The sequence below is a fragment of the Notechis scutatus genome, chromosome 1 (genome assembly GCF_049901735.1).
Source record: "Notechis scutatus isolate UNSWTSFEM ecotype Mainland chromosome 1, rNotScu1.2, whole genome shotgun sequence".
Lineage (NCBI taxonomy): Eukaryota > Metazoa > Chordata > Lepidosauria > Squamata > Elapidae > Notechis > Notechis scutatus.
This window is the reverse complement of record NC_142009.1, coordinates 209832842-209858255: the sequence shown is the minus strand read 5'-3', so window position 1 is coordinate 209858255 and position 25414 is coordinate 209832842. Positions and strand designations below refer to the sequence as shown.

Genomic DNA, 25414 nt, shown 5'->3' with positions numbered 1-25414 from the left:
TCATCGGAACTTTGGAACAGGTCATAAGTACTGCCAAAGCAGTCTGTCATAACTTTGAATGGTCACTAAGTGACTGGTCATAAGTCAAAGACTATCTGCACTTACTAATACTGTAGGAACAATAAGAACAATAAGAAGAAACCAAGGCCAGTAACAGGATAATAAGGGAGTTGAGGGCCAAGTATTATTATTTACTTATATGCAATCCCTAAAATGAATCCAGAGGGAAGGGGAAACCATTTCCCTATTTCTTCCAAGAAAATTATGTGTAGATATCTATGAAATCAGCAGGAGTTAGGCTAGTTAGTTAACTGACTACCTAGGAGTTAGAACAAAGGAGAAATGTTTTGACAGGGAGAACAATTAACCAGTGTATCAGCTTGCCTCTAAAAATTGTGGTTGTTCCATCACTGGAGGTTTTTAAAAAGATATGGACAGCCATTCGTCTGAAATGATATAAAGTCTCTTGCTTAAGTAGGGGGTTGGACTAGAAGACCTCCAAGGTCCCTTCCAAATCTGTTATACTATTACTGTTCCTGAAAGAAGTTTATCTTTAAAATGAATATTAAACACAGGGGATCTTCAGCCTGTAGGCTCGTAATTTGAAGGACACAGGCAAAAAAAAAAAAAAAAGGACGAATGGACAGAATAGGCAAAGAGACATATTCAGGGGCTCCATCTCATAACAGCATCTTGAAGGGAAACCATGAAAGGAGAGGAGGAATTCAAAGGAAGCTGGGGCCTTGGGCAGCTTATACAGTACAATGCCAGGAGGGTCCTGCAGTGATAAGTTGACTATTCTTGTATCATACCAAAAGGAAACAAAAGGGCCAAAGGCAACTGGTGTCGAAAGTGAATCAGTGGAGGGACCTTGCTCCTTCCAATGTTGCTCTCCTCCAACTAGAGAAGATGCTTGCTGAGAGATGGAAGTTGGAGAAGATAGCTGATTTCTTTGCCAAGACCAGAGTTTCTCAACTTTGACAACATTGAGATGTGTGGACTTCAACTTTCATGCTGGCTGGGGATTTCTGGGAGTTGAAGTCCACACATCTTAAAGTTGTCAAGGTTAAGAAACAATGGTCTAGACCAGCCTTCTTCTTCTTCTTCAGCAGCAGCCTGGTGGAGTAATTAACCCTGCCTCCCCTCTTTCCATCCTGACCAAGTTGCAGGAAGAATTTCCTCTATTTCCCTGCTGTCTCCATGTGATCTGATTTTGCTTGTCCAGGTAAACTCAGCCCAAAGCACTGCGGTTAAATAACCTGGCGCCCCTTTCCCCCCGGTCCTTGCAAAATTTTTTTCCGTTAAACGGTCCCTGGTAGGTTGACCACGCGCCAGCCTTTTTACACCCTGTGGCCCTCCCTTTTACCTGACCATGGAGTTTCTATTTTCTGCTGTCTCCATGTTCTGTTTTCTTGTGTAAACTAGCCCAAAGCTTTTTTGGTAAAAAATGTGTTAAAAAGGCACACCATTGTGTTGTATGGTCTAGCAGCAAAAACACTCATTCTTTTTTTGCTTCTTTCTCCTTGTCATCTCTAACAGAGCAATAACCTCCCTGTCTGTTCCTCCATCTGTAAGATGGGGTGATGCTGTTTTAAGTGCCCTAAATGGTAAGCTAATTGGTGACATGGACTGATTGAAAATGGACATGTCTATGTTTCAAAGTCCCCTGCAGCTATGGCTTGTTTACTCCCTTTGGGTGGTGTTTACATTTGGGGAGGGGGAAACTGCTTACCTCTAGCAGAATTTACTGTTTGTTTAGATTGAACTGACGTTGACAAGATACTTTAGACTGAACTGACTGGCAAGATTACTCAGTTAATCTCTCAGGCAAACATGCCTCCATTTGTGCAGCAGGACAAGCTGTTCGTTTTATCTCTGAGGATTACACTGCAGGCCAAGGTGGGATGACACTTCAGGACTTTTTCGGAACTGCCATCAAATCAAGATGAGAAAGATAAAGCAAAGTAGGTTATTACTAGAATTATGTCATCACTTCACCCCAATTGGCAAGTTCCAGAATGTTAGCTTACTTAACCAGATGTGGCAGTGGTTTTCATCTTCACATTTACACTCCTCTAAAGCTTCTTTTTGAGCTAAACGCTGGAGACCCCACTTCTACAACCCCGATCTGTTATGCCAACTGCATGGAGAAATAATGTACTGCAATTGATTTGATGTTGAGGCATATTATGAAGTACTATAACAATGACTATCCTAAGAAAAATCTAGAGTAAAATTAGAAAATCAGAACAAGGATCTCCTAATGAAGAATAGAAGAGCTGTGCATTCAGATACTGAATATTATTCTCCTTCAATTCATCCAATATACCTAATCATCAGAGGTAATTGAATGGTTTTCCAAATATGTGGATAGATGCTAACCACCAATGTTTTCTAAACTTTAGTTTCACGAAGTCTGCTACCTAGTCAAAGAAACTATAACATGTCTTAAATAGTAAATACCATCCTGCATCTACCAGTTCTTCTTAGTTTAATGATATTTCTCCATGGATTTCTCAAATCTCCATCACTACAATGTGGGCTTGCAAATATTACTGATACATGATGTGAAAATGTACTGAATCTACAGCAAATATCATCTGTTGATCCCAGACTTCTACTATTATGAGAAAGAGAATTGCCATTTTTTTTCCTACCCCGAAAAGCCTAATATATTTGCTTTCTCCAGAAAGGTTTCATCTCTTTGGTTATTGGGTAAACTTTTTCAATTATTTCTAAAATAGGATGTTCAAAACAATCAAAATTATTTCACATGTGGCCACATCACATATATAAAAACATAATGGTTCTTGTCATTTGTTTTTCATTATATACATAAACATCTTTAACATAGAATAGATACTTTTCAGCAGCCCTACAATTTGTCCACATCCCATTAACTTATGTTTTGTGAGCACTAGCTAATAAACTTCCTAATTGTTTTCTACTGCCAAGCAGATAGTTGATCCAAATCTTGTTAGTATCACACATCCTGGGTGACCGTTTGGGGTTGCTGTTATGCAGACCCAACAGCAAACGTTGCCTATTACTTAGACTTGATGGGGAAAGTGGTTTTAAACATTGCTTATGATTTGAGGAACTTCAATCTGTATGATATCTGAGGATTTTTTTTTCCTGGTGGTTTCTTTAGAACTTTTTCAACAAGGTGTGAAAAACAGTACAGAAGGTCATGCTAAAAATATAAAGTACAGTTTGTGTTCAGGACAGTGTGTTCTATGATGCTATGGTATCCTATTCAAAACAGGAAGAGAGATGGTACAGCTAAAGACCCTGAGGATAAGTCTACTACCTGCTTGGTCTGTTCTAGAAATATCTTGTATTGCTGCTTAGTACCATAAGAACCTTTATTCGTTCCTCTGAGTTCCGGTATATACAGCTTGGCATCGTTCCCAGCAAAACCACAGGGGTGAAAGCCTTATGTAATCACTCATTATGGGTGTCAATTTTTTTTAAATTTATTTGTGGTCAGAGTAAACGAATAGAGACAAATTTGCTTAGATAATTATTAAAACCATCAAAAGAATATCCCCAGAGAAAGATTAATTTTAGAATGGCTTAGAACTGAAATTAAGCCGAGAAACTTCATTTGAAATATAGTACTGCTACTGTATGTTGTGCTTAATAATTCAGTATGTACATGGATATTTGAAAACACACAAGATATGGCAGCTTAGGGACTTCTGGGAAACCTTTATCTCCTTTGTTCTAAGAACTGAACATCATAAGCAGTGGGGAGCCAGAGTAAAATCTGAATCAGTCTGACTGTAATGAAAGCAACCTGTGATTTGCTAAAAGCTGATAAAATGCCCCAAAGATAAAATGACTGTGTGAATATTGTATTAGCTTTCTTTAATAAGGACCACTTTACTTGATAGATTTATAAGCTTACTTTTTTCTGCTCAATCTCGTAGGTTTGTGAAGGCTTGAAGAAATGCTATGTTTTAAATCTTGTGTTAAGTCTTGGTGGTCCATAGCCATGGCGTATGGCCACAAAAGTATTTAAAGAGTGGGGGAGTAGAGATCTGTGGTGAAGAAAAGGTTGATAATCATTGTTTTGGAGCACTTAAACCAATTCAGATACCAGCAAACTCAGAGAGAGACTGATGGAAGAAAAGCTCCACATTCATCTCTCTTTCAATGGCATCTCTGTCCTGGTGGATCTTCTGAGGAAGAATGGGAAAAAGTGATTGTGGATTCCAGTTACACCAAAGGGATCAAGTCTCATAGCCTCATTTCTAAGTATCTTTTGTTTTTATTACCTTTTATTACCCAGCAGCATAAGGGAAAGAAGACAAAGAAAAACATGCCCCTTCAATATGAGAGAAAGGCAGCAGTGGTCGTGGTAGAAGGATATGTTGAGTAACAAGAAAGAAAAAATGTTTGTTTAATGAATAACGTTTCTTCAAGGACTCCGAACCCCTTTTTGTTGTGGTTCCAGGATCACTTAGAATTGTGCTATGGGACAGTTGACTTTGACTGATCCTGAAAAACATTAGGACACAGTTAGCATTTTTGAAGACTCCAGGAGTATAAGAAAGATTTACAAGTCAAAAAATATCCTGGAAAAAGGCAATGAAGGTTGGTTTTCATATTATTTCTGATAAAGGAACATGTGATCTCCAAAAGTCAAGCTTGAACTCAAGGAACTCTCCTCCCCTCCCCCTCCCTCTCCTCCCTCCTTCCCTTCCCTCTCCATGTATATTAAGATCAAGATTTTTCTAATTTTCTTTCTAATGGCATTTCAGGATCTCTTTCTGGGATCTTTTCATTGATAACAAGGGAGTTTACATTTGGCTGCTTAAGTAACTATCATTTGAACATTTAGCAATCTGGGAGCTAACAGTAATAGCAAAGAACTGGTACATTGCGTTTGGAGAAGTTGGTCCTAGAGATAACAAGGAGTCCAAGGGTCCAAGGATTGTTTTTGGCAAAATCAGAAGCAAACAGCCTGAAACAGACTACCATAATAAGGGACAGGTAGAAATCATTCCTCCCAGTCAGAAGATACAGGTGGGGCGGGGGGGTGTTCAAAAATTCGAGCCTGTATTTGAAGCATAAGGCTTGCGTTTCAATTGCTTCATTCAACATGACTTCCCTGATTCCTGCATTCTTCAGTCTTCAGTGTTCTATATCCTTGAGTTCCTGCCTGCGCTGTTTCTGTTCTGTTGTTTGCTGAGAGTCGCCTAAGCTCCATATTTCTGCATTCAAATACCTTTTTGCAACGAATGCAATGCCCACAAAGCAGGTGTCACACTGCTGAAATGAGTATCATCGTCATTGCATTAGTATGTCAAAAATGATCAGTGCATTTTAGGAAGCCGCTACTGGAACTACACCTCTGTTAACGTCTATAGCAGTGATGGCTAACCTTTTCAGCTTGGTGTGTCGAAAATCGGGAAAAAGTGTAGCCTTCCTCGGGTCGTGTGTCACTTCAAGAAATATCAATAATTTGGTTTATGACGGACTGGGCTGGGGTGATCACACAGGGCTGTGAAACTCGTCTCCCTGGTCTCAGGGCTGCAGGTGCAGGATGTGGGGATCGGAAGGCCACCTTACAGGGCTGTGAACCTCATGGATCTCCTTTCCTCCTGTAGCGTTCCTGAGGTAATGAAACTGACAAACCTCAGTTTATGGCGGTTAAAACTGGTTCTCTGCTGCAAAGATCTTGCGGCAGCGGTGACACCACGCCTCCACGCAACAAGCAGGAAGCAGGGATTGGAACAGAGCACAGGCAGCCTCTAAATGTGCAGGTTTTCCCCACACAAACAGGCGTGTCAGTCAAAGTGCCTCGGCGTGTCACGAGTGACACGCGTGTCATAGGTTAGCCATCACTGGTCTATAGTATAATGTCATGCCCCCACTTCCTTGGGGTTCTCACTATCATTAGTTTCATCATCACTGGAAGAAAAATCATAACTGCAAAAAGTTTTCCCTGTCCTGTTTTTAAAGCATTTGTGATGTGTATACTGCCTCTATTTGAAAGAATTTAGACCTGCAGGCCTACAGTAAGTTTAGGCTGAGAAGGTAGGTTTTTCTCACGTTTATTTGTGAAGATATACTGATACATGCATTCATACATTGTGTAGTGCAAGGCCCCAATGCTACTCATCTTTCCTGGTTTTATTCTCTGATATCCACTTATGGGACATGAATGACTATTTAAAAGGACCATCCCTGTCTTGATTTCTTGTAAAGTGTCCCGGCCTGATTTCTTCCCTTTCTTCAAAAAAGAGATAAAATATTGCCATTGTTTACCCACATTTCTGTGGGAAACTTGTTAAAGGACTAAACCTATTACTTTCACACTTCTAATAATTATGTGCTAGAAATTCTGAGTTTCCTAACCAAAGTAGCATCCTGCTATAATGAGCACATAGGGTATGTAAGGTCAGTTGGCCTCTTCAGACCTTGCAAGTTGTTCTCATAGCTAGTATGGAAAGTTTGCTGACATTAAATTATTTATCTATTTAGCCTAGAATAGGCAACTTGTGGGAGCAGCTGACTCTCAGATTTATGTCGTTCGTGACCTAATTTCATGCTAGCAGGGAAGAAATAAATATTAAGGAAAGGGAACCTGAAAGATATATGCTGAAACAGATGGAAGAGTAGAAAGAGTTCAAAAAAGAGAGAGAAAGGGATGAGAAAATGAAGCAAAGGAAAAGTCCCAGCCATTTGGTTATGGCCACTGTCAATGGGGACCCCTATTGTATCACATTGTGAAACATGCTCTTTTGATGGAGTTCTGTTTTGCCTTATTGTAACAGGTGTTGGCTGAGGCAGACGTATTCTACATTTATTTGATTTGTATCCAACCTTTCATTCATGAGTTCAAGGTTCCCTCTTTCTATTTGAGCCACCTCCTGTGTTTGCATAAGTTAAACAAATCCCCTCAATATTGAATAAAGATACATTCTTATGCTCTGAGATTCCAGAGCCCATTCAGAACATGTTCTTTACAATGACATAATGAATAAAAAGCCTACTTTGTTTAATTGAGCATTTCTAAATGCTAGGAGCACAAGTAAAGTTTCTATGGTAGTTCCTATGAGTATTTCAACTTTGCCCTTTTAAAAAGGTGCAAAACAAGCCTAGCCAATTCAAAGCAATCATAACCACCAGGAAAAACATTCATACTTGGATATTCTTTATTAGGGCCAAATAAATGATACACACACACTTAAGCACTTCAGGTTCTCCAGAAGCTATCATCAGGCAAAAAACATGGGAAGCAAATGAAAATAAGAGGGAATTCAAAAAAAAATTAGAGCATTTGTTAAATTCAGCTATCAGTTTTGCATTTCAGAGGCAGTCACAAGATGGAAATGGAATACCTTTGTTAGTGATAATATAACTGGTGCCAGTTTTTTTTAAATCTAGCATTCAGGTACAAAGAAAATAGTGGCTAAGTTTTATAAGAAGCCTGTAAGAGCCTGTATTAGCCAAAGCAAGACAAACAACAGATGAAAGAGCAAAGAGGAGAAAAGCAATAAGAACAATTACACAGAGGGTTTCAAAGAAGCAAAGGAAGATGTGTTATTGTAGCATATAAATTCCATCCAACATCACCCCTTTTTTAATGTCCATATTTAAATTCTTGGGTTTGTAAGATGATTTATACTGGTTACCCAGATGACCTCTCCTTGTCCACACAACATGCAATATGAAAATGTCTCAAATGAAATAAGCTACTAGATACCTGAGCTGGACCAGAAAGAACCTCCAGACATACAGCCATTCTCCAACATTGTATCTCTTGTATCAACCAGCATTTTGGTTCCTCTGAGGGGAAGCTTGAAAAAGTGTCAACTACCTGATTTCCCAGGTAACTTTTTTTTTTTTTTTTTTAGCAAAAATAATATTAGCAAACTAATTCAACCGGGGCAAACAATGTCCTGAGATCTAAGTCTGTTCGTTAGTCTTTGCAACTCATCATTATGAATAGCAAAAGAAATCTTATCTATCCTAAAGAACTGTGGTGGCACAGTGGTCAGAATGCAGTATTGTAGGATAATTCTGCCAACTTGCCAGCAGTTCAATCCTGACTGGCTCAAAGCTTCCATCCTTTCAAGATTGTTAAAGTGCAGGTCCAGATTGTTGGCTCTGTAAACTGCTCAGAGAGTGCTGTAAAGAACTATGAAGTGGTATATAAGCTACTGCTATTGCTATCTGATTTTATTTTATTATTATCTCCTATGTATTATGGACTCTGATCTTTCCAATCTATATTTCCCACCTAAACCAATCAACTGGTTAGAGAATATATACTCAGGCTGGTAGTGGTCCCTTCAACAGCCATACATGGGAAAACCTCAAACGATGTCCTACTTTCTTCATTCTTAGACTCCATTTCTTTTCCAGAAACTCTAGGGAAAATAGTGCGTTGACCCAGAAAGAAAACTAATTTTACCCAGATCATTTGTCTTCACCATGAAATGATCATCTTTTATTCTCCAAAAATATGGTGAAAATTCAGGTGCGCTTTGTTTCTGTCTTATTTTATTTTATTTTATGCCTTATGAGTACAATAATATTGTGTGATGCAATTTGATGAGGCTTGAGACGTCTATGGTGTTAGTGAATGTTGCATTGGGGGAGTTTCTGCAGATCCAGATGAGATAAGACATATCTTTAAAGAGAAATGCCAAGAGCTGAAGACAACTGTGGGTCAAACCCCTCGAAGCAGTTCTTGGAATTTGCTTGAAATGTTGATAAGTCAGGAACCTCACAAGCTACCTACTGCTTCTTAGGAATGGAAAGGACTCCTGCAGAGTTGTGTTGAGTAAACCAATGAGCAAAGGAACCAGCAGAGTTTCTCTCTAGGCAAATCTCAGGAAAGAAAACAACCACAAGTGTATGTCTGGCACCCTTCCAACAAGTAGCACAAATGAGAATCAAAATAAACACCGGAATAAAAGAAGATAATGTGCCTTGGGTTTATTTTTTCTCTGAGTTGTAATCTTTGTGATCATCCAAGATTGGAAATCTTCTCTAACTGACAGGAAGATTGGAAATCTTCTCCAACTGACAGGTCCATGTATCTCAGTTTCTCAGAAGTTTGCTTCCCTAAAAAAGAGGTATAGAGGGCATAGGGAATAGCCTTGAAGGACAGGAAGAACAACAGCTGCCAAGTCAAAGGTCAGGGAAGTGGGGATTGAGCCCATACCATAAAAGTAATTTGGAAAAATATCTCCGGTTCCTTTGTACAAAGATAACATGAGGGAGGAAGAAATACATTCAGACTTGCAAGATTTTATGGTAATAAAAATAGAACCTGACATTTGTTTCTTAATCTGGTGTACTCTGTAGAGCTGACAAGTATCGGGTAATGATATAAGGGAATGGTCTTGGAAAAAAGGACGAAGAGCTGCAAAATTATCAAATTAAAGGGCTGCAGATTTTGCTAAAGGAATGGGAGGCATGGCAAAAATCTCTGAAGAAACTCTCCCTAGTTTTTTTTACTGTAAAGGGGAGTGGGGAGATGTACTTTCAGATTTGCAAGATTCCGTTAATGAAACTTACAATAAAAAAGAATTGGGTTTGTTCCCTGATGGGTGTACCTCAAAAGGATGTACTTCACAAGGTTAATAAGGGATCTCTTTCTACTTTATTCCTAGGATATTTGATGTTCCACCACGCCCTTAGTACTTAATTGGTTGTTGTAAAGATGTGGCAAAGGGGCTTGATGTGCATCTCTTACCTTTCCCCCCTTGGAAGCCTCCCTGACTGCTCAATATTTCCAGCCTGAAAAACTGCCACACGTTGTCTTCATTGAAGCATAGGAAGCTAGGAAGGTTAGACCACTGGAGATAGTTTTGTATAATGAAAGACAGGCAACCTGCAGTCCTCCAAATATTTTAGATTACAGTTGACACCAGTTCCATGCAGCTTGGCCAGCGGCAAGGGGCTGTAAGAGTTGTGGTATGAGACACTTGGAGGACTTCAGCTTGCGTATCTCAGAAGAGAACAGAATGTTCATGCACACCCTTGAAAAATAAACCAGAACGACACCACCCTAATTCTCTGTTCCTCTCGAAGAACTTTCAGAAGTGTGCTCTTTTGAACCAGATTGAAAGATAACTGGTGTCAAAAAGCCGCAGAAGAATTTATCTCTCTTTCTCCATTGCTGGATGGATGGACAGAAAATATTCCTCAAAGTTGCATTCCTTTTCCCTGTGTTCTTCAGCAACACAGGGAAAAGGAATGCAACTTTGAGGAATATTTTCCTCAAAGATTAAACTTATGTTTGGAGGAAACTATTGTTTGCCCAGGAATAAGCCACAATCCTTGGTCGTGGAAAAGGTCATTCCTTTTCCAGCAACTCATTTTCGCTATCTCATCTCCCTGGAAATAGTGAGTAGTGTGTGGGTTGTTATTGCACTGGATGAGCTTCATTGGATCTAACTGGGTACTAACAGCTTGGTGACATACCGTACGTTCTCCCATGAGCTGTTCAGAGCATCCAGTAGTGGGAGGTGCTTCAGTCTCTGCATGTGTAGGCTGGGCTTAATTTGTGGAACGCTCCTCCTCCTCCACGGAACTCCTCCCCAGCGTTCCCCAGTTTTTTGCTCAGCCTCATCATAGATAGGCAGTGCTTGTGATTCTTCCTTGGCCGAAACAGGAAAAATTCTTTCGTTGCTAGCAGGTTTGACAGTTAATCAGCATGTCTCTAGCCTTGTATTCCATTACGATCTCTCAAATTGGCTCGCATTGTTGATATCGCAGCCAGACAGCTCTGATTCAAGGAAGCGCCGATTCGCGCCCCAAAACGGCGGGAGGCTCACGTGCTGCTCCGCGCCCCCTCCCCACAGCCGATATCCCCACCCCTGCCATTTCGATCGCCTCAGTGTTTCTTTCCCTTAGCCAGTCAGCGGCGTGAGCCTTTTCGCTTCAAACCGAGTCGTATCGCTCTTTCCCCCCTCGGAACGCCAGTTGGAATGGAGGATTAAAAAAACCCTTTTACCAGGGATCCCTTTCAGGGTAACTTCCACCCTTTTTTCTGCCGCTTAGCCTCATTGAAAAAAGCATCGGAGGCTATTCAGTCACAAGGCGGGAGTTTTGATGCTGAGGAGTGCGCCAAAAGTTTAACGGCCGGAGGCCATTTTGTGCTGTCAAAACCTCGTGGTCGCATGCCAGTAGTCATTCTCAGCTGTGTAAGGTAGTTCTGCTCAGAGCAGCAGGTTCCCTTCAAATATTCTGGGAACTATTATACCCTCGTCTTGGCTTGGTTTCATTCGAGGCTATTTTTACATTTTAATTTGTTGGCTTCCTCACAGCCCAATTATCTCAGCAGCACAACAGCAAGCACCCAGGCCTGTGTCCACCTGTGCAGAGAAGCTGGTGAGGGCCCCTACACTTATCAGTCTGGGCTTTTAGGCGTTCACAATTTGGCTGTTTGGCTTTACTTTGCACGTAATATTGTGTTACTTAATTAACATTCCTATACATATTATCATAGATATATATATATATAGATATACATTAGTGCTTATAAGAGCAATAATAATAATAATAATAATAATAATAATAATAATTAATAATAATAAATTTCTCTTCAGTATAATATTTTAATTTCAATAAAATATTATTACTGAGATACGACTCACTTTAGATAAGTTTTAGATATTAAAAAAAGGGGGGCAATAAAACCATTATCAGGGCAACCGGTCTATACTCAGATCAGGCCCCTGGGCGTGCCAACCACCTTCACAGCATTGTGTAACAAGCATACTGTAATTCCAATTTGAATCAAAATGGCAGACGGTAGCAGCCCTCAGACCTCATCCTTGAAGGCAAAAGCCAAATCTCAACACAAACCTAAGCAGGCTAAGGGGAATTCTAAAGCCTCAGAAAGAGACACTATCAGGCGCCATAAAGCTCTACAAAAACAGATAGACAAGCGCACTTGGGAGGCGCACAATGTCCCACAGGACTTCTCCTCCAGCCCGCCTGTCTCTTCCCACCCTCCTCCTCCCCTAGATCTCTCCCTCTCATCCAGGTGCAGCTTGGCTCCCCAAGGCCAACAGTCCCAAGAGCCCGGGACACCGACCACGCGAAGGGCTCCTGAAGCCACATTCACTCCAACGGCTGCTGGTCTTCGTCAAGGCAATAGTCTTATTGAGGAGGTTTCCAGAGAGGATGAAAGCCTGGATGGAGCTGGCAATCCGCCAGGGAATCGCAGCGGGGCTTCAGCACGCAGTTATGACCAGGGAATATCCTGTGATCACCGATCATGAGTCCCAATCGCTGAGGTCATTGACGAGGTCGGAGCAGCACCATACCCAGGTACATTTACGGGGGGGGGACCCCTCTTCAAGGGCTGATGGAGGAGGAGGAGGAAGAGGAAGAAGTGGATCAAATTGATCAAATGGAAGAGGCTGAATCGGGATCAATACATGATAGCGAGCCCCTGTCAGAAGCAGACCCCTTAGAAAGGGGAATGTCTGAGGATGAGGGTCTTATTCCCGACCAACCTGTTTTTACAGGCTTATTCCGCCCACAGCTTTTCAGATCTCTCTTGTTTAAGGCAAAAAACATTGCACGCCTAAACAATTCGACCCCGTCCACCACACCAACACCTTCGGAAGAGGGACCAGAAGATCTGATCTTCAACCAACCAGTAGTTGAAGCAGAGGTGATCCCAGTTCCTCCTATGTTTTCGGACCTGGTACAGAAGCAGTGGGCCTCTGCAGCAGTGTACACAGCCCCCACTGGATATGACAGGAAATATTTCAATCTGGCCACTGATTTCTCAAAATTATTGAGTACTCCCGAGGTAGATGAACCTATAGTGGGATTAGCGTCCTCCTCCATTCCCAGTGATGCACTGGAGGCATTAAAGCCGGAGGAAAAACGGGCCGAGCCAGCCCTACGCAGAGCCCATCAGTCTGACGCGTGGGCCATCAGAGTAGCCACGGCCGCCTCCTTCTTCATATGTTCGTCTCTCAGATGGCTCCGTCTCTTACAGCAACATGTCCCTAGTTCTAACCTTAGAGCGCAACAAGATATTGCTAAACTTATTGCTGCTGCTGAATTTTCAGCTGATGCAACTTATCATGCAGCCAGGGCCATTACTTCACATGTCACAGTGCATCGCTTGCTATGGTTAAAACATTGGCAAGCCAACTTCAAACACAAATCCAAGCTGGCCTTATCCCCCATTGTGGGAGACAGACTGTTTGGCCCTTCCCTTGATCCGCTACTAATCGAAACCCGTAACAAAAAGAAAATTCTTCCTTCCCTGTTTCGGAAGTCAGATCCTAGAAATCCCCAGTCCTTTCGGAGGGGATCCTTTGGACCCTTTTACCAGGGATCCTTTTCACCCAGATACCAGAGACCCCCACCATTCAGACCAGGACAGCAGTCAGATAGGTCCGACTCGGGATAGGAGCAGAAGGGGTGGTCAATCCAAAAGATCCTTTCGGGGAGCAGGAAACAGGTCCTTTCGGCATCCAAGATAACTCCCGGGACCCAACCCCCATTGGTGGATGCCTTAAATTGATTCGCCGACCAATGGGACTCCTCAACCTCTGATTCTTGGGTCAGAGATACGATTAGATTTGGCCTTGCGCTGGAGTTTCAATCCACTCCCCCAGATTTTTTCTGCCCTCTCTCCAGAGATCCGATTAAACGTAATCTCATGGAATCGGCTATCCAACATCTACTGGATATACGAGCCATCCAACCAGTAGCTACCACTCAACGAGGGCGAGGTTTCTATTCACATCTTTTCGTTGTGCCCAAAAGTTCGGGGGGGTGGGGGTGGAGAGCGATATTAGACCTGAAATGTCTCAACCGTTTCTTAGTGTATCGCAAGTTTAAAATGCATACCCTACAATCAATCTTACTCGGCATCAGGAAGGGGGACGTCCTCATGTCCATAGATTTGATGGAGGCGTACCTGCATATTGCTATTCGGCCTTCCCACTATAAATTTCTGAGATTCTGTTATAATAACCACCATTTTGAATATGTGGCCCTTCCTTTCGGACTAGCTTCTGCCCCTAGGACCTTCACGAAGGTTCTCGCAGCGCTAGCTGCTCATCTCAGGGACATCCCCGTACGACTCCAGTGTTATCTTGATGACATCTTGATTTTGTCACCTTCCGCCCATCAAGCAGTCAAAGACACTCAGAACACATTACAATCCCTACAAAAGCATGGCTTTTTAATAAATTGGAAGAAGAGTCAATTAACACCATCGACTCGGATAACCCATTTGGGGGCTGTCATAGATACTGTGGAAGGCAAGGTTTACCTGTCACCAGATAGACTAAATAGCATTCAGCAATTAGTTAAGGAGATCAGGGGTCTTAAGAGGGTGTCCCTAGCTGAACTATCAAAATTGTTAGGCAAGATGATCTCATGTATTTCTATCATCCCTTGGGCCCGCCTCCACACTAGATCCCTCCAGTGGTTCCTGCTCTCGTAACAGTGCTCCGGTCGAAGCAACTCCAAACACAAGGTCAGGGTGGCACCAAAGGTTCTCATATCTCTCCTCTGGTGGACCAGACCAGTCATCAACAGAGGCTGTCTCTTCAAGGAGCCACAAAGACTTACCATCACCACTGATGCCAGCCTGTTTGGATGGGGAGCTCACGTCCAATCGCTTACAACCCAAGGCCGCTGGTCCACCATAGAACAGTCGTGCAGCATAAACTGGCTGGAGCTTCGAGCAGTACACCTGCTCTCGAAGCCCCTCAGAGGTACACCGTTCGCCCTCCAGAGGCACACCGTTATCCCACCTGGGACCTTAACAAGGTCCTTGTCGCACTCACTAAGGGCCCTTTCGAACCATTGAAATCGTCAAGTCTACAATTTCTGACGTATAAAGTAGTCTTCCTCGTAGCGATCACCTCTGCTTGTCGTATTTCGGAGATTGCAGCCTTGTCTATCAGACAAGATCTTTGTATTTTCCATGCTGACTGGGTGGTCCTTTGCCCTGATCCTACATTTATACCCAAAATTAACTCTGCTTTTCATAGGGCACAGGAGCTGATACTTCCTAATTTTTGCCCCAGACCATCCCAGGGGATGGAACTGCAATGGCATAGGCTTGATGTGAGGCGAGCATTGCAAATATATATCAAACGCACAGCGCCTTTCAGGAAAACGGAGGCGTTATTCATGTCCTTTCAGCCCAACACTCAGGGATGCAAGGTCTCACCTACGATAGGCCGTTGGTTACGGGCCGCAATAGCGAAAGCGTATCAGATTAAATCCCTGCAGGTGCCCAGGGGCATAATTGCTCATTCAACAAGGAGTGCTGCAACATCGGCAGCATGGGCCACACAGGCACCAATAACTGAAATTTGTCAAGCCGCAACTTGGGCCTCCCCATCGCCATTCATTAGACATTATAAAATAGATGTGTTTGCATCCGCTGAGGCTTCCTTTGGCAGAAGAGTTCTGCAACGGGTCCACAGGGACCAGGAGGAGATTCCAGGCCAGACGGAGTCCCTCCCGTAGGACAGGCCAAGCTTTGGTATGTCCCACTAGTGGATGCTCTGAACAGCTCATGGGAGAAAGGACGTTGGTACTTACCTGACACGCCCGTTCTCTTTGAGCTGTGAAGAGCATCCAGCCCCACCCATTTTTCCGTCTGGTGGGGTCCTGTTTCGGCCAACAAATTGTTAGGGTATTGAGGACGAGGGCGTTTATTTCTCTCGTCTTCCGCCAAAACGGGGGAAAGCTGGGGAGGAGTCCCGTGGAGGAGGAGGAGCATTTCACAAATTAAGCCCAGCCTAGACATGCAGAGACTGAAGCACCTCCCACTACTGGATGCTCTTCACAGCTCAAAGAGAACGGGCGTGTCAGGTAAGTACCAACGCCCTTTTCCTACTTTTCTATTCCAGTAATTTTTTTAAAAAAGTGAGGAAGTGAAAGCTGCCTAGAAAAAAATCCACTTCTCAACAGTAGCAATAGTAATAGTAAGTAGCAGATATCTTTTTCCTGTCTGAAACCAAGAGTCAATGTGTGTTAGATCACATTATTTCAATTTAGGGATGGTCTTAAGATTACATACATGCCGGGCCTAATGTGTTCCAATCACCAATTTTCAATGTCAAAGTTGGAAAAAAAAAATACTCTGGGATTCTGAAAATAAGAGTGAAGCCAGTCTGTAGGTGGTGGCTTAAGTTTCTTTCAACATCCCTACTGCTTGCTCTAAATGGTGATATCCTTTCATATTTGATTGATATACATTCATATTTAAATGATTTGGCCTGCCAGTGACACTTAATAGTTTGATTCTTTACCTTTGAAGCCAGTTTTGCCTGTCCTGATAGTTGTTTTTGTAAAATTGACCTGTCATCCCTCCCTCCCTCTGCCTCTCTCTCTCTCTCTTTCTTTTTTCCTTTATTACTTTTTTACATATAACTCAAGGTGGCAAACATATCCAACATGTTTCCTCTTTTTCCCACAACATCAACCCTATGAGTTGGGTTGGGACACACAAGTTTAGAAATGCACCTCTCCTTCAAGCTATTCTGTTATCTATCTATCTATCTATCTATCTATCTATCTATCTATCTATCTATCTATCTATCTATCTATCTATCTATCTATCTATCTATCTATCTATCTATCTATCTATCTTGATCATCCTGCCTTTACACACCTAATGATCCTTCCTCCACTTATTTTCTCCACAACAGCAACCCTGCAAGTGGAGTTGAACTGAAAGAGAGCGATTGGACCAAAGTCACCCAGCTGGCTTTCATGTCTAAAGCAAGACTAGAACTCGGGTCCAGAACACCTCCTGGCATCTAGCCTGGTGCCTGAACCACTAGACTGAACTGGCTTCTATTTTAACTCTTTAGATGAGCATGCACCAACAGTACCAGAACTCCCTCATGGCCAAGTACAAAACCCAAGATTTTCCTCGTTATTTTTTTCATGTTGAGCCAATGGCTTAAGTGGTGAGTTTATGCAGCCCATTAGTTGCATAAACAGGGGTGTTTATGCAAACAACTCCCTTCCCTTTGTCATTTGGAGAAGGAAGTGAAATGTTGTAACCCCTCCTAGTTGCAGTTGATATTGCTCTATTCAATGCCAGCAGAAGGCGGGCAAAATGATGGATGGGTGCCCCCGACTTCATCCTCCACGAAGGAATGTGTATTCTCAACCTTCCAGCTTGGTTCCAGAAACTCTGAACATAGTCCCTGCTGCCCCATGGTTCCTTTTGGAGCCCTTTCCTGTCTGCCTGTCCTAGTTATCATGAATGAAGTATTGTCATTGTGAAGCTGTAGGACAAAGCATGAAAGATACACAGGATTATCATACTTTGTGAAGGATTCGCTCCATCATGTTTGTGAGATAAGGAACTAGGCTTGTTCTGTGATTGCCCCATTTCGCCGGAGGCTTTCACTTCAACATCATTAACTTGTCGTATCTACACAACAGAAACTGATTGTACTATTTTTGACAGCTTTTCGCAGGAGTACTCTCAGGTTATCTTTTGCTTCTCCTCTAAATATGTCCTTATCATATAAAATATAGTTTCCTCCTCCTATTTATCTGTTAAAGTTAGCACTCACCATAATGAACCAGCTATCATGAATGGTAGCACCGAAGATAAACTGAAGAGAGTGTTGGTTTTTTTTTTTTTTTACATTGTTGAAAGCATCATTTTGTATTCTTACATGCCAAATATATTGGTTTAAATATTTATTTAAAGAGGGCATGATCTTTGTAAATTGTAGCATCAGTCTTTTACAATACAAAGCTGCCAGTGAACTGTACAATAGTCAGCTATTTCTAAAATAATTTTTACCTTGTTTTGAATTTGGGCTCACCCTTCATTCATTTATGCAGCTTCCCAGATATGTGAGCTTTCTGGGGTATGCAAAGTGTTTGGTTTTCTTCAATTTTAGATAGTTGGGTTTGGTTGCTAGGACTTTATGCTATATGTTCTTTCTTATATTCATGTTTTGTGATTTCATAAATCAAGAAGTCATTAATGGAAAGTCCCTGACAATTTTTTTGGGGGGAAGGGAGGGAAACAATTCAGATGTACTTTAAATCCTAAAAGGTAACATTTGAAAGAAAAATCTACCAAGTAATACAACAAGCTTAATTAATTTGATACTGCGTGGATCTGCGTGAAACTCATTTGTAGTATCAAGCAAAGAAAGATACTTAGATATCTGCCCAACACAGAAGGCGTTGTCAGAAGAGTATTGTTGAGGTATTTAGATGTACACAAATGCGGCTTGTTTCTTGGGCAATACTGCCATTAATGTATTCAATGATTGGTCATCTCCCATCCTTTCAGTTCTGCTTTTACTTTGAGCAGGGTCCCCCGCCGGCCCATCGCTGGTTCTGGCGCGTTCAATTTTCAAAAGATGGCGGCCCGGTAGCTTTTTCGGTAATACTGCCATTAATGTATTCAATGATTGGTCATCTCACATTGCGCCATCCGAGTATTTTGGATCCTGCGCGGCGCCCAGCCTGAAGCGCCGGGCCGCCCGTCAAGTTGGGATCCCTACTTTAGAGAATAGTAGGACTGATACAAGCTATGTAGACTGATAAGGAATGGTTGCTTCCTGAGTCTTTTTTTTTTTTTAATTGGAAGAATTTTTAAGGTTAATATTTCTATTTCTGGATCTATAAAAAATGGTTTCAATGCACTAAGTCCATTGCAACAGATGCTCCCTGGGCTCAGAGTTATGTACCTGAGATGGGCAGCTATATAAATTGAAGTAATAAACCAACAAATAAAACCACGGAGCAAGTATACTTTAAACTCATGTTTTTCTGCACCTGTAGTACATACCTCCCAAGCAATATACGTTCTTATTTGCAAGGGATGCAGTGGAAGTTTAGAAATGAGTGAACGTCTGGAGGCTTCTCTAGACAGAGTCTGAAATTAGTCAGCTCCTCTTATCAGTTTCAAAATATGTAGTATTGGCTACTGATTTGCAAAGAAACTTCCCATAACCTGGCATAAGATCATAAGATGATCTTTCTTTTTTTCAAAACAGGTTTGCGATACAACCATGTTTTTTTTTTTCAATCCCTTTCAATTTTCTCATTCAGCAGTCAGTTCCAGTAGCAGAAACACAAACAGCAGAAGGCTAAGATCATAAGAACAGCAATACCATGGGAAGCAATTTGTTTGTGACCCAATTGCATGCAGAGATTCCATATTGGGCATGAAATTCAGTTTGAGTTCTCTGGTTGTTGGTTTTTTTTTTTTTTTTGATGGCCTCTAATGGTCATTTGGAGTTCTTCAGCCTTTATAGGGTTGTCTTAATGGTAATTGTATAAGTACTGGACTTAAGGTCATGGATTCTAGTCCCACCATAGACATAAAAGCTTGTTGGATGACTTTGGACCAGTTGCTCTCTCTCAGCCACCTCATCTCACAGTGTTGTTGTGGGGCAAATGGGAGGGAGAAGGAGAATTAGATACATTGGCCACCTTGGGTAATATATAAAAATAATAAAAATTGTATAAAAACAAACCAGAAAAATGAATCAATAGGTAGATTTACACTTGGAAATCTCTTAACTCTATCTAATTAAACAACAATAGATAGTTTATTTCCAATAATTAAATATATAAACTACTTGCAAATGTTCATTCGTTTTTCGAGCACAAAGCTTAACTCTCCGACTAACTTCTATGTCAATTCTTTCTGGATATTTCCCAGACCTTCTCTTTCTTCTATGACTAAGATCTCATTTCACTTAAGGACCTGGCTTTTCCTTCACTTATTTGCAAAGGAGACTTAAGGATGTTCCGCTTTGCTTCTAATTGAATAAAAATACTGATGTTTTCAATGGGTCTTTTGTTTAACTATAGGAACTGCTTTGTTACTGAACAGTTTGATTTAGCAATTCCTTAGACTGCAAAAGCATTTGTTCCTTAACAAGTGGTATAAAATTGCGATAAGTCAATCACAGAACAGTATCTCAAGTGGCGTAGTCGGTATTCCAACTGAATTTTGATTTGAATGACATATGCATGTCTGTGGAGATTTTTCAATCATCCAGGTGATGGTTGTCCCAAAGATGCTTTTTCCCAAAGCCAACTGGATGTTCCTGGTTTCTTTGGAAACATTTCACTTGTCATCCAAGAAGTTTCTTCAGTCAGAACTGTAGAAGCTTCTTGGATAAGAAGCAAAACATTTTCAAGGGAAAAAACCCCCCAAAAAGTTGAGTTGCCTTTTGGAAAAGCATCTTTGGGGCAATGACATCTGTGGATTCTAAGGGAGATTGTAGAATAGGGAATAGAAATCCCACATGCATATATTTCTGTGAAAGCAGAATAGACGGCGGGAAATTCCTTCTTGGGGGATTCCTTTCTACAAATCATGATCTAATTGTCTCCAAAGGTTCTGGTGGCTTCAGTCTCCCTTCAGTCAAGTGCTCAGGACTCCTTTGGTTTTGAGTACTTTCTTTGTATTAGCCCAGTCTTACAGTTACTTTCCAGGGTGGTTCACTGGAGAAGAATTGTGAAAGACTGAGGTTTGTGGTTAGAGGCAAGCCCAAATGACTGAACTTTTGAAACCAGTTTATGCATATGGAGTTGGCGCAATGCAGGATAAGATAGTGAAATGTCGCTAGACCACACTGCACTCCTCTTGCACTTCTCCAGCCGCAGAGAGTTTCTCTGCCGATGAGATGATTGCCCTCCCAATCATAACTAGAAACAGCTCCTGTCCCCTTTGCATTTGTAAAACAGCACTCACAGACGATAGCAGAGCAACGGGATATTAAATTTGAATTTTTTTCAAGGAAAAAACCCCCAAGAAAGTCCAGTTGCCTTTTGAACAGCACCTTTGGGACAGCCATGACCTGGATGATTGAGAATCTCCTTAGTCTAGCTGTTAGCTACCATGGCATTTTTGGGCATGGATGATCAAATTTAACAAATTTGTCAACCTTTGTTTCTTTGTAGGTAGTATTGAACTGCAAATTCTACAGGATACTAACTGTGCCTCCCCTCTGGCTAATCACTGGGGATCATGGGAGTTGGAATCACATGGACTAAGGACTTCTACTACATTCTAAAGAAATATAAGGAATGGTCAAATACTCCAGGTCTGGCAGTCTCATACAGTTGATACACCCATTGCTCTTGACCCTTACTATCAACTCCCAATGCTTCTCTCTTTCCTTAGGACATCTTCTGTCCCTTTATCAGCCCTTCCAATTTGGAATATTTCATGGGTCAACAAATGATTGCCATCTTTTTCTTTTCAGTTGCCTTCTTTTCCAGTATAAAAAAAAAACGGGGGGGGGAGCATACATAACTTTGAAATAAATTGTAATTAGATCAGTAGATGTCAATTCAATCCTACATGGTTTCATTTTGGCAGCATCCACTCATACAGTCCAGGAGAGGTTGGTGCACTTTAAATAATTGTGAAAAATAGTGAATGTAGGACATTAGATCATTAAGAAACTATAGTTGATGTTGAAGCATGCTTATACATTTTACATTGAATTTTCATTTGCGGGCTTAGAACTCATCCCATCTAGGGATGAGGAAGCAGGATGGAGTGAATTCATACGTATGTATTCATTCATATATTAGTAGAAGTTGGGTTTTTTGTGTTTTAAACTACTGTACCACTGAAAGTCATTCATCATTGCATGTTCAGTGAACACAGTTCAGGAAGTCATCTTCAGGCTCCCAATTGCTAGTGGGACGATGCCTGACTTCATGAATCCTACAAGTTAATAATATGTTTCTCTTTATACCTTAACTTGGATCAATTGCCATGAATACAACACATTACAGTGTTACTTGCATGATGATTTGTAAAGCATCGTTTCTGGCTTAGAGTGACCAGTGCTAAATTAGGGTCAGTTTTTTAAAAAATTTACTCGGAGTTGTATAAAGCCTGGAAGAGTTAAATCAGTAGAGGACCATCAATTAGGTACCTCTGAAATGCTGGCAGTTAAGAGCACTAAACGCCTTGCCCCTCCTCAATATTCTTTCTGCATAGCGTTCAAACTGTAAAATGATTCCCTTTGTTGGTGTCTCTGCTTAGTTCAACAATGAGCTTTGCACAAAGGGTCCTAAGGGCAGGAAAAAGAAGCAGGATGTAGCCTTTTAAAACTAGGCTAGCCCGATCAAGAATTTATAGCCTTAGGCTTTGGGAGCAACAGTTTACGAGGAGGGTTATATAATCATTCAAAACTTGCACAATGTAATATCTAAGCCTTTGACTCGAAGCTTTTTATCCATTATGAGCTGGGGTTGCTATAACTGTTTATGAAGGCTCTCAAAAGCTGCTGTCTACTGTTGCTGGGAGATCTGAATAGCCATTTGCGGAATGGAATGAATGATACAGTGGACAAATGGCTTTGGAATGACTCTTTTTCCTGTATTTTAAGTTTGATGCACCATTGCAGGCAGAGGTTTGCTATAAGACCTCTTGAAATGAGTCTCAACACCAAAGCCCAAGAGAACTTCCCTTCAAATTGATTCAGCAGTTGAAGTTACTCCTTTTAGTGTAACTACTTTCCTCTACATCGGTATTTCTCAGCCTTGGCAAATTGACGATATGTGGACTTCAACTTCCAGAATTCTTCAGCCAGCCATTTTAAAATTCAGTCCGAAACTCACAGGCTATTAATTTTAATGGTGAGAAGAGTATTGACTGCCTAAACCTTTTCTCTTTCCTATGTGTAGGACGTGGAAGGCCTGTTAGGCAAGACGTTCTGCGGCGCCACAAATTGCAAGAGTTGTTGGGCGGTGTTGGGGAATGACAATGTTTTGGTTCAACTTCCAGTGAAAAGTCAGAAAAAAAATTGGACTACTTCTCCAAACAAGCTAATCGTATCATAGTTATCCTAGAGAGATACTGTATGATCAAAGAGGAATACATGTTATAGCACAAACTGTATGACTTATGCACTTGTAGTTGATGTTTAAGCTGGAGTTTATGTTGGGATATCACAAAGCATGTTCGATCATTTTTATATTATTATGGTTTCTACTGGTTTTCAATGGATGACATGACTTCAGTCAGGAGTCAAGATGCTTCTAAACTACTCCAAGGCTTTGGCCAGGACTAAATTATGTTCACAAATAGTGAACTGTGTTCACACCACATACTAAATCAAGGTTTCTTTAGTGCGATTCATTAAATAAGCCATCATGCTTGTTCAAACAACATGTAAAGAGGAAATTGCATTATAGTCTAGCTGAAGAGGAGTTGGAACCATGAAAAAACAACAACGTAGAACATAGAAGAGAGCCAGTGAGAAGAAAAGACAATATTTATGATGGTGAAAAAGCCTGTGGATAAAGGACAGCGTGTATGGCAGCAAATAGGTAAAGATAGAAAAAATAGAAAGATGTAGGTCAAAGGAACAACATGGGCCACATCTGATTCCTCTAAAACTACATGTGGTCCAGAGGCCAGTCATTTTTTACCCTTGGCTTAGCAAAATGGGTTAACTCAACCAGCGTTGCCTTGTTGGGGGGATATCTGCAAGCAGCTGTGAAGCATCAACTCTTACCTCTCATCTCCTTGTAGGTGAAATTGCCACACAAGTATAAAAGGGCAAAGCTTGCATTATGACTGTCAGGGTTTCAAGTCAGGGATCTATTGCAAGCAAAAACTTCAAGGCAGGTAGATTTCTCAAAGATTAGCTTCATTGGAAATATGTTGGCACGGATCTGGTGAAAACCAATACCGAAGGGTCCTTTGGTTTTCACCTAATTAAAATGAAAGTTCCCTCCCCCATCCCAAACAACCAGTCACATGGCCCAATCCTGGCAGCATCTGCTGGTCTTGTGACATCACTCCTTCCTCCGGCCAGGTGTGAGAACGTCCTTGGTTCCCAAGAGAAAGTATTTTATTTTAATTATACAGCTTCAGCTATCTCTAATCCCTATCTCTCAGCTCTAATGGGGCAGCACTGAAGCCCCAAGATGGCTCCAGACAAGCCAGCTTCAGGGTTGACAATGACAATATGTTTCCCATTTTATTATCTTGGTTCCTATGGCTAGCTTCAGATGCCTACAGCCTTATGATTATCTAGGAGTTGGCCATTTGAAGAGGAATTAAAGTTGGGGAAGAAAACTTTTCTGTTCTGTATGGATGAGATGGATGTTTATCAGATCATGCAGTGTTACATCTGCTTCATGTTTTAGGTGCCCATTCTTTTTGCAAAAATCAACGTCTTGTTAAGTGTAAGGTATTATTGTACAAGCTTCTAGTTCTCCAAAGACATCGTGGATAATAGCAGTGGCACAGGCTTTTATTTTCAAGTTATAAAACTCACCAGATAATGAAAACTTCCAACAGGAAAAGTTCGAAAAGAAATTTATAAAGATATTCCCAACTTTCATCATTGTTTAAGCTGTTTATGAAAACTCTGAGGAAAAGTGATTTTCCATCATTGTACTCCCAAGTTTTCTCAAGGCTGATTGATGGATACTATGCCATCAAATCAGTGTTGACTCATAATGACCCACAAAGATAGGCGAAATTTATAATAAACTGTTCATAAGCTAGTCCTTCATTTCTTCCATTCTAAACGCTACTGTTACTTAGTCCATCCATCTTGCTTTGGTTTGTCCAAAGCCATCTGGTGACCTTCCTTGACTGAGAGAGAAGCTGAAGCTGGGACTTCCCACATCAGTTCTTAGCTGGAAGAAAGAACACTACCAAATTGGACTTCTCATCCCTGATTCTCAAATTGTGCATGATCTCAGATTTATTTTGAACCAACCTGGCATGACAAAGGAGCAAACTCTGGTTCTTTGAGGTCCTGGTTCTGCTCTTCCAAGTTCTAAAAACTGATACGCTGTAAAGAAACAGATTTTTCTGTGCATTGCATCTGCAAATTCATTCCCTGATGAGATTTTTTTGGGGATTGTGAGGAAAGCAGTATCTGGAAAAAGGTGAAATTACTAGAACATTTAGAGTTCAATTGGTGTTGCGTGAAGGTAATTTTTCCTCAAAATGGGAGAAAACTATACTGTCCTTCGGGATTCTGTCTCATATCTATTCCAAAAACCACATGAAACTACTAGATGAGCAAGATTATGGTACTATCAGTGTGCTAATGACACTCAAATTTATTTCTCTGTGACACTTTCAAACAATGGCTTGGTTCCCTTGTATGTTTTCCACCATCAATAATGGATCGCATGAGAGATAAATTACAAGTGTACACAGGCAAAAATGGAGATGTTTATTCTGAGCAGCCCTAATGACAGAGAGCTGGTAGATCTGAGTATTTTACAATGGAAAGTAGTTCTCTTAAATCAGCAGTGTCAATCTCAAGGCCTGGGGCTGGATCCGGCCTGCAGGGTGCTTAGATCTGGCTTGTGGGGCTGCCGTGGAAATAACGAAGGACCGTTCTGTGGTGCCTCTGCCAGCGAGAACAGAGTTTGGGAGGGCTGCACGTGGTCCTCCCAAGCTCTG

The 25414-nt window shown here is 41.3% G+C and overlaps 1 long non-coding RNA gene across 1 annotated transcript; it reads left to right on the top strand.

Moving 5' to 3' along the window:
- The first annotated feature begins 1832 nt into the window (after positions 1-1832).
- On the top strand, positions 1833-24496 carry LOC148133175 (uncharacterized). Its single transcript, XR_015747179.1, has 3 exons — positions 1833-1968; positions 20927-21065; positions 22666-24496. It is a non-coding gene; the product is annotated as an uncharacterized LOC148133175 (long non-coding RNA).
- The last annotated feature ends 918 nt before the right edge of the window (positions 24497-25414 follow it).